At 35.7% G+C, this 9,408-nt stretch overlaps 1 protein-coding gene and 1 non-coding gene across 6 annotated transcripts in view; one reads left to right on the forward strand and one right to left on the reverse strand.

Moving 5' to 3' along the window:
• The window catches only part of RABGAP1L (RAB GTPase activating protein 1 like), a 665,252-nt gene that overhangs the window by 523,008 nt on the left and 132,836 nt on the right, over positions 1-9,408 (reverse strand). The gene's annotated exons all lie outside the window — the stretch shown is intronic.
• Positions 4,248-4,351, forward strand: LOC111723873. The gene has a single exon (XR_002772320.1). It is a non-coding gene; the product is annotated as a U6 spliceosomal RNA (small nuclear RNA).

The following is a 9,408-nucleotide window of genomic DNA, read 5'->3' on the forward strand; positions in this document are numbered from 1 at the left end:
CTGTTAAAGCTAAATAAACACAAGAAACCACAAATGGACAATGAGAGGTAATTAGGAAAACAATACATCAATAAAATAACTCAAATAAAGCAATAACACCATTTAACAAATCCAGGAGTTCAAGAATACAATGACAATTAAAGAATTTAATAGAGGTTGCAATAGCAGACTTAGTCAAGTGGAAGAAAAAACTAATGAACTCAAAGATAAGTCATTTAAAATTAATCATCAAGGAAAACAATACATGTATTACAAAAATATCAGAAGGAAATGAAACAGATAAAGAGACAGAAAAATCTCTTTAAAGAAATAATGGCTGAAGACTTCCCAAATTCGGAGAGGGAAATGGATATCCAGATTCAAGAACCCCAAAATTCCCAAATATGTTGAACCTGAAAAGGTCTACCAAGACATAGAATAATTAAATCATCAAAGTCAAAAATAAAAACAGAGTTATGAAAATATCAAGAGAAAGGCACCTTGTCATATATAAGGAAGCCTCACATTAGATTATAAATGGATTTCTCAAGCAGATACTTTGCAGGCGGGAGAAAGTTGAATCATGTATTCAATATATGGAATTGAAAACCTTGCTAATCAAGAATACTACACTTGAGAAATCTATCTTCAGAAATGAGGAAGAAATAAAGACTTTCCCCCAACAAAAGCCAAAGGAGTTAATAAATAACACTAAGCCTGACTTATAGGAAATGGTAATGGGACTCCTTCAAAGGGCATAAACGAACAATGTAAAAATATATGCATGCATAAAACTCACTAATAAATATATAGTCAAAATCAGAATCTATCTTTTTTTAACGTTTGTTTCATTTTTAGAGCCAAGGTCTCACTCACCTAGAGTGCAATAGTGTGATCATAGTTCACCATAGCCTTCAACTCTTCCTAAAGTAGCAATCTTCCTACATTAGCCTCTAAGCAACTGAGACTGTAAGTATACAAGCTGGTTTTTATATTTTTCATAGAAATTAGCCCTCACTGTGTTGTCCAGGTTGGTCTCAAACGCCTAGCCTCAAGCAATCTTCCTGCCTTAGCCTCTGGAAGGTGTGGTAAGAACTACCATACCCATCCTAAAAATCTCTAATATTGTTATGGTAGTGCATACATCACTTTTAACTCTGCAGTAAAAGTTTAAAAAGTATATTAACAATAGGCCAGGGATGGTGGCTAATGATTGTTTTCCTAGAATTCTGGAAGGCCAAGGCAGGAGGATTACTTGAGCTCAGGAGTTTGAGACCAGGCTGAACAATAACGAGACCCCTATTTCTACAACAAATAGAAAAATTAGCTAGGTCTGATGGTACATGCCTGTAGTCCCTGGTACTCAGAAGGCTGAGGCAGAAGACTCACTTGAACCCAGGAGTTTGAGGTTACAGTGAACTACAATGATGCCAGTGTACTCTAGATAAGGGCAACAGAGACTCTGTCTCCAAAAAATAAAAATAAAAAGAACTATAGCTATGGTAATTTGTTAATGGATGCACAATATAAAAAAGATGTATATCCCCACTGCCCATAGATAAAATTCCTGCTATACGTAGTATTTGAGAATAAGAAAATAGGCAAGAAAAAATAATTTAGGACAGGGCATCCCATCTAGTTTGGTGTTGCCCCTACAAGTCTGGTTTACTCCACCACTTTATACGGACACCAGATTAGTTCTTGAGTTCATTCATTAAGTCCAATATACTCAGAATGAAAGAAATAGTTCTAGGTGTCTAAGTAAAAATCACTCAGAAATGAAATTAATCTATTCTCCCTTAAATCCTCTAAAGTAATAATGACCTGGGTCCAGATTTTCAAAGGCAACAGTTAATTGCACTAGATGTTGACCTACCTTTTCCTTTTACCAACTGTGTCTAGTCTAACCTAATATCCCTCAGATTACTCACAAACCAACCTGGTCCCTGCAGCTGCAGGAAAAGCTTGCCTGACCTCACAGCAGCATAGTCTGTTTAAGGTCAAAGAGATGTAGTCTTAGCTCTCATAATCACTACTCATATGAATTTTAACAATTCATTTAACTTCTCTAGATTTCAATTTTTTTTCATTTTAATTATAGTATTTCTGCTCAAGATAGGTATATCTTCATATGTAACCTAGTCAATTTTCCACTGCTTTCAACCTTTTCCTTAATACAGATTATAGCAGTAAAGTTACAAGCCATTTTCTTCATATTTAAGTTTCATTTAATCAGTCTCACATTTAATAGAGTTGATTATTACAACTAAATCTAATTTAATCTTTTTAATTCCTATCAAGTGATCCCATGTAACTTTTTTTATTTTTTTGAGACAGAGTCTCACTCTGTTGCCCTGGGTAGAATACCATAGTATCATAACTGACAACCTAAAACTCTTGGGTTTAAGCAATCCTCTTGCCTCTGCCTCCCAAGTAGCCAGAACTACAGGTACCCACCACAATGCCTGGCTTATTTTTCTATTTTTTAGTACAGACAGATTCTTGCTCTTGCTTAGGCTGGCATCAAACTCCTAAGCTCAGGAGATTCACCCTCCTCTGCTTCCCCAAGTGCTAGGATTATAGGCATGAGCCACTACACCTGGCTCATGTAGCATTTTTAATGTTTTATTACTAAGAAAATCCTCATGGTATTTACACTCAAAGTCATCAACATTAACAATTTTAAAAATACAAAAACAGCCATTTAATAATAAAAATTACCCTATAATATGTTCTTCTCATCAGCTTATGGGTCATACTCCAAAATTGATCATATCCTAGTACACAAATCAAACCTCAACAAAATTTAAAAAATGGAAATTATACCTAGTATCTTTTCAGACCGTAAAGGAATAAAGGTAGAACCCAGTTCCAACAAAAACCTTCATCCCTACACAAAGTCATGGAAACTAAACAACCTTATGCTGAACACAACTGGGTTAAGGAAAAGACAAAGAAGAAAATCATTAGATTCCTTGAATATAACAATAATAAAGCCAAAAGCTATCAAATCCTCTGGGAAAAACAGTTCTAAAAAGAAAATGCATCACATTAGATGCCCACATGCAAAAAACAGAAAGGGTACATATCAACAACCTAATAAATCATCTCAAAGAACTAGAAAAGGAAGAGAAATCCAATTCCAAATCTAGCAGAAAAAAATAAATAAACAAAATTAGATCAGAAACAAAAGAAAGTGAAAACAAAATAATCTTTTGAAAATTAATGAAACAAAAAGTTGGTTCTTCAAAAAGATAAGCAACATAGATAAACCTTTGGCCAGATTAACTAGAAATAGAAAAATAAGATCTCTAATAACCTCACTCCAAAATGAAAAAGAGGAAATAACAATAGATTTCACAGAGATATAAAAGACCATCCCTGATTACTACCAAAAAACTCCTATGCCCAGAAATTTGAAAATGTAGAGGAAATGAACCAAAACCTGGAATCACACAACCTTTCTATTTCTAACCAAGAAGAAATAGATGTCTTGAAAAGACCAATATCAAGCCCTGAATTGCAACAATAAAAAAGCTCCTAACAAAAAAAACCCCTGGACCAGATGGCTTTGTACATCAGAATTTTATCTAACCTTCAAAGAAGAGATTGTACCTATACTGCAGAACCTATTCCAAAACATTGAGAAGGAAGGAACTCTCCCCACCACATTTTATGAAGTAAAATCACCCTGATACCAAAACCAAGAAAGGCCCCAACAAAAAAGGAGAACTACCAACCAATTTCCCTAAAGAATATTGACGCAAAAATCCTCAATAAAATCCGAGAAAACAGAATATACCTACACATTAAAGAAAATTATACATCCACTCAAGTAGACTTTATCCTAGGGATACAAGGTTGATTTAACATACACAAACCCATAAATGTAATTCACACATAAATAGAAGCAAAAACAAAAACCATATGGTCCTCTCAAAGCATGTGGCCAAATTCAGCATCCCTATCTGACAAGAACACTTAAGAAAATATGCATAGATAGGATATTTTTTAAAATTATAGAAGCTATCTACAACAAACCCATAGCCAATATCTTACTGAATGGAGTAAAACTGAAAGCATTTTCACGTAGAACTGGAACCAGATAGAGATGTCCACTGTCACCACTACTATTCAACACTGTGCTTCAAGTTCTAGCCAAAGCAATTAGGCAAGAGAAGGATATTAAGGGTATCCAAATGGGGATAGAGAAGGTCAACTCTCATTCTCATCATGATATGATCCTATACTTAGAAAATCCCAAAGATGAGCTCACTTTGGCAGCACGTATACTAAAATGGGAACGATATAGAGATTAGCATGGTCCCTGCGCAAGGATGACATGCAAATTAGTAAAGTGTTCCAAAAAAATAAGAAGAAGATGAAGAAAATCCCAGAGACTCAACCACAAGATTCCTAGAAGTGATCAAGAAATACAGTTAACATCTCAGGATATAAAATCAATGTCTGCAAGTCAGAAGTCTTCCTATACACCAATAATAATCAAGCCAAGAAGCAAATCAAGGACACAATATCTCTCACAGTAGCTTCAAAGAAAATGAAAACCTGTGAATATATACAACAAAAGAGGTGAAGGATCTCTACAGAGAGAATTACAAAACCTTGAGAAAAGAAAAAGCAGAAGGCATTAGTAAATGGAAGAATATACCATGCTTTGGGCTACAAAAAATTGACATTTTTTTTTTGAGACAGAGTCTCACTATGTCACCCTTGGTAAAGTGCCCATGGCATCACAGCTCACAGCAACCTCAAACTCTTGGGCTTAAGCAATTCTCTTGCCTCAGCCTCCCAAGTATCTGGGACTACATGCACCCGCCACAACACTTAGCTATTTTTTGTTGCAGTTGTCATTGATGTTTAGCTGGCCTGGGCTGGGTTTGAACCTGCCAGCCTTGGTGTATGTGGCTGTCCTGTAACCACTAAGCTACAGGTGCCAAGCCGGAAAAATCAACATTGTTAAAATGTCTATACTACCCAAAGCAAGCCACAGATGTAATGCAATCCCATTAAAATACCAACAGCATACTTTGAGAACTCAAAAAAAACCCAAGAAAGTTCTTTTTGTGTGGAACCAGAAAAAAATCCATAGAGACAACATAATTCTTAGTAATAAAAACAATGCCAGAAGTGTTACTTATACCTTAAGTCCACAGTAATCAAAACAGCATGGTATCAACACAAAAATAGAAACCTAGAGCTATGAAACAAAATAGAAAATCTAGAGATGAAACCAGCCTCATATCACCATTTGATCTTTGATAAATCAAACAGAAGCATACACTGGAGAAAAGTACCTACTTGATAAACAGTGCCAGAATAACTGGATAACAACATGTAAAAGAATGAAACTGGACCCGCACCTCTCATCACTTACAAAAATTGACTCATGAAAGATAAAAGATTTAAATCTAACACATGAAATCATAAAAATCCTAGAAGAAAGCATGGAAAAAACCCTTGATGCTATTGGCCTGGGGAAAGATTTTATGAAGACTTCATTGGCAATCGCAACAACAAAAATAAATGGGACCTAATTAAGCTAAAAAGCTTCTGCACAACTAAAAACACAATAATTAAAGCAAACACACAGCTTTCAGAATGTAAAAGATATTTGCATGTCACGAATCTGACAAAGGACTCTATAGGGAAAACTATGCCGTGACCTTGAGCATAAGCTCATTTTCTGGTTGAGAGACCTAGAGTCACAAGAATGGCATGTGAGTTGTGTATAGACAGGAGGGCAGAAAACTGACCTTCAAGAAAGAATGTTTATGTGAGGTGTGGTAATACCAAGCCTAATAGTTCTGGTAAAGATTCTCTAGATTCCCTAGCTCTCTTGACACTGGAGGCAAAGATCATGCTCAAGGTCTGCAGTTTTGCAAAAACAAAGGTGGAGACATTCTATCTGATCTTCTCCATGTCCTCCCTATCAGTGCCGATGTCAGATAAGCAGATTTTACCTAATTCTTCCTGTTTTATGATAATAAACACAGACCTGAGGTTTGCTCAAGAGGACTCCTCCCTGACTCCTCAGTTCCCCAGCACAGATCCTGTGTCAAGACTCTTCAATCCTCATGCCAAAACCCCTTAAGGGAGCAAGCGGTTCTCAATCTATGGGTTGTGACCCCTTTGGGGGTTGACTGACCCTTTCACAGGGGTTGCCTAATATCAGATATTTACATTACAATTCATAACAGAAGCAAAAATTACAGTTATGAAGTAGCAACGAAAATAATTTTATGGTTGGGGGTCACCACAACATAAGGAACTGTATTAAAGGGTTGCGGCATTAGGAAGGTTGAGAACCACTGCCTTAAGGGCTCATAACCAGATCTACAGAGAACTCAAGTTAATCAACAAAAAAATAGCAAACAATCCCATTTTTCACTGTAAAAAACATGAACAGAACCATCTCTGAAGAAGGCAGTTGAATGGCTAACAAACACATTAAAAAATCCTCATCATCCCTAATCATCAGAGAAATGCAAATCAAAATCACCTTGAGATATCAACTAACCCCAATGAGAACAGCCCACATCACAAAGTCCTGAAGCTGCAGATGCTGGAGTGGTTTTGGAGAGAAGGAAACACTTTTACACTGCTGGTGGGATTACAAACTAATACAGCCTCTTTGGAAAGAAGTATGTATGGATAATTATCAAAGAACTAAAAGTAGACCTTCTATTTGATCCCATAATCTCATTACTTGATATCTAGCCAGAAGAAAAAAAATCATTTTTTTGTTTAGTTTTTTTTTTTTTTTTATTGAATGGTAACTATGTACATTAATGCACTTCTGGGGTACAGTGTGGGGTTTTCACATGCAATCTGAAATACTTCCATCAAACTGGTCAACACAGCCTTCATGTCATTTTCTCAGTTATTGTTTTAAAGCGTTCACATTCTACTCTTAGAAAGATTCACTTGTACCCCTGTAAGATAAACCTCAGAAGTGATCCCTCCAATCCCCCTCCCTCCACTCATTTCCCCCTCCCTTCTCCGTCTCCCCTCCCCATATTCTTAGGCTATTTGGTTATAGCTTTCATATAAAAGGTATAAATTAGTTTCATAATAGGGGTGTATACACTGGATACTTTTTCCTCCATTCTTGTGATACTTTGCTCAGAAGAACATTCTCCAGCTCCATCCATGTGAACATGAAGGATCTCCATCCTTCTTAATGGCTACATAGTATTCCATGGTGTACATATACCACAGTTTGTTGATCCATTCGTGGATCAATGGACACTTGGGCTTCTTCCATGACCTGGCAATTATGAATTGGGCTGCAATAAACATTCTGATACAAATACCTTTGTTGTAATGCGATTTTTGGTCATCTGGGAATATACCTAATAAAGGAATTGCAGGGTCAAATGGCAGGTCTATTTTTAGTTCTCTAAGTGTTCTCCAGATGAAAAAAAAATCATTTTACCATATGAACATTTGCATTAGAATGTTTATCACTGCTCAAATTCACAATCAAGATGTGGAATCAACTCAAGTGCCCATTAACTGTGAATGAATTAATAAACTGTAGTATATGTATACCAAGGAATACTATTTGACCATAAAAAAGTCAGGTGGAGATGTTACACCTTTTGTATTAACCTGGATGGAGTTGAAGAACATACTCTTTAGAAAAGTATCACAAGAATGGAAAAGCAAGTATCCAGTGTACTCAATACTAATATGAAACCAGTAGATGAACTACATACCCACCCAAGAGAAAAACACAATTAAATTCAGGTGTGGGGAGAGACAGAAGGATGGAGGGGGATTAGTGTGCTCTAACCTTGAGGCAAAGGCACCGCCCAGTGTGCTCTAACCTAACAGGCACAATGTAGGGGTACATGGCACACCTAGGTGAAGGGTTCAACTACATCTTGGACTTTACCTAAGAAATATAAACACTATAACCTCATTTAAACCCTCATATTAATCTGAAATTTTTTTTAAAGCTACCCTAATTTTATATGTATAATATCAGAATTTTCATATCTTTTATATTTATAAAATAGAGGGAGAACTAGGGTACTAGAACTGGGCATGGGAGGGGTGAGGGAGCTAACTTTTTCTCAGGTCTCCAGGAGGTATAATTTACATCATAATAATTTATTACCACTGGAAGAATGACAACCCACTTTCTATACAGCTCCTTTATTCACTATTATGCAACTCTGAATAATCTTTTGGCTCAAAATAAAGAATCCCTTGATAGTCATAAAAACTAAACTATCAAAAGAAGGGACAGAATGATGCAGAGGGAGGGAGAGAGGGAAAATAATCTCATAACAAAATATTAAACGCTGCTCGGGAGACTGAAGTTTTGAATATTGCTCATATAATCTTCATTACAGTATGTTGCAAAAACAGTCCACACAGTAATAAAAGCTGAGTCAAACCACAGCTATAATAATTTTATGAAAGATGAAAATCACAATAATTTTAAAGTATCTAGTACATGAAGCCTAACTGAGCCCTGACAAGTTTTTTAATATGAAAATAGATAAGTGGTTTCTATATTTATTCAGTGTGCTTGTGCTTGCTTTTACCTTATTACAGTTCACATATTACAGTGTATGAAACAAGCATTTTAGAACTCAAGAGAGTGGGAGTACTAACAAAAACAAATATAAAGGATTTCTATTATTCAAGAAAGCATTTTGCCCTGATTTTTAAAAACTGACACTATTAAAATTCAAATTATTTTTCACTGTTATCTTCTTCCTTCACTATAAAATAAAAATTACATATTTTATCTACTAACACTACCTATTTTCAAAGATGTTATAAAAACCTTAATTTTTTCATTTAATACTAATATAATTTTATAACTTTACTGATTAGTCAAACAAGATGTATACATACAATGTAATGTGTATTACCTAGTATTATAGTCAGGAGTAACTATCTAAATTAGGTATTTCCTGGAAATTGTTTCATTAGAACTTTATAAGCAGACACCATTTCTATGTTCTGTCTTTTTGGTTTAAAGTAATTATGTATGAAAAGCACAAAAGCTGTTTTATATGCAGAATCAATATTTCTATTCAAGTATGTTCACTTTATAGTCTAGGAAAAAAGTACATAATTATTACACTAGCTGGGTATTTTAGCTTACATTACCTAGATGTGGATTTTTCTTTTTCTTTCTTTTTTTTTTTGGAGACAGAGCCTCAAGGTGTTGCCCTTGGTAGAGTGCCATGGCATCACAGCTCACAGCAACCTCCAACTCCTAGGCTTAAGCGATTCTCTTGCCTCAGCCTCCCAAGTAGATGGGACTAGAGGCACCCACCACAATGCCCAGCTACATTTGGTTGTAGTTGTCATTGTTGTTTGGCAGGCCCAGACAGGATTCAAACCCACCACCTTAGGTGTATGTGGCTGGTGCCTTAGCTGCTTGAG

This window comes from Otolemur garnettii, unplaced genomic scaffold, assembly GCF_000181295.1.
Source record: "Otolemur garnettii isolate 467f Iridium unplaced genomic scaffold, OtoGar3 scaffold00016, whole genome shotgun sequence".
NCBI lineage: Eukaryota > Metazoa > Chordata > Mammalia > Primates > Galagidae > Otolemur > Otolemur garnettii.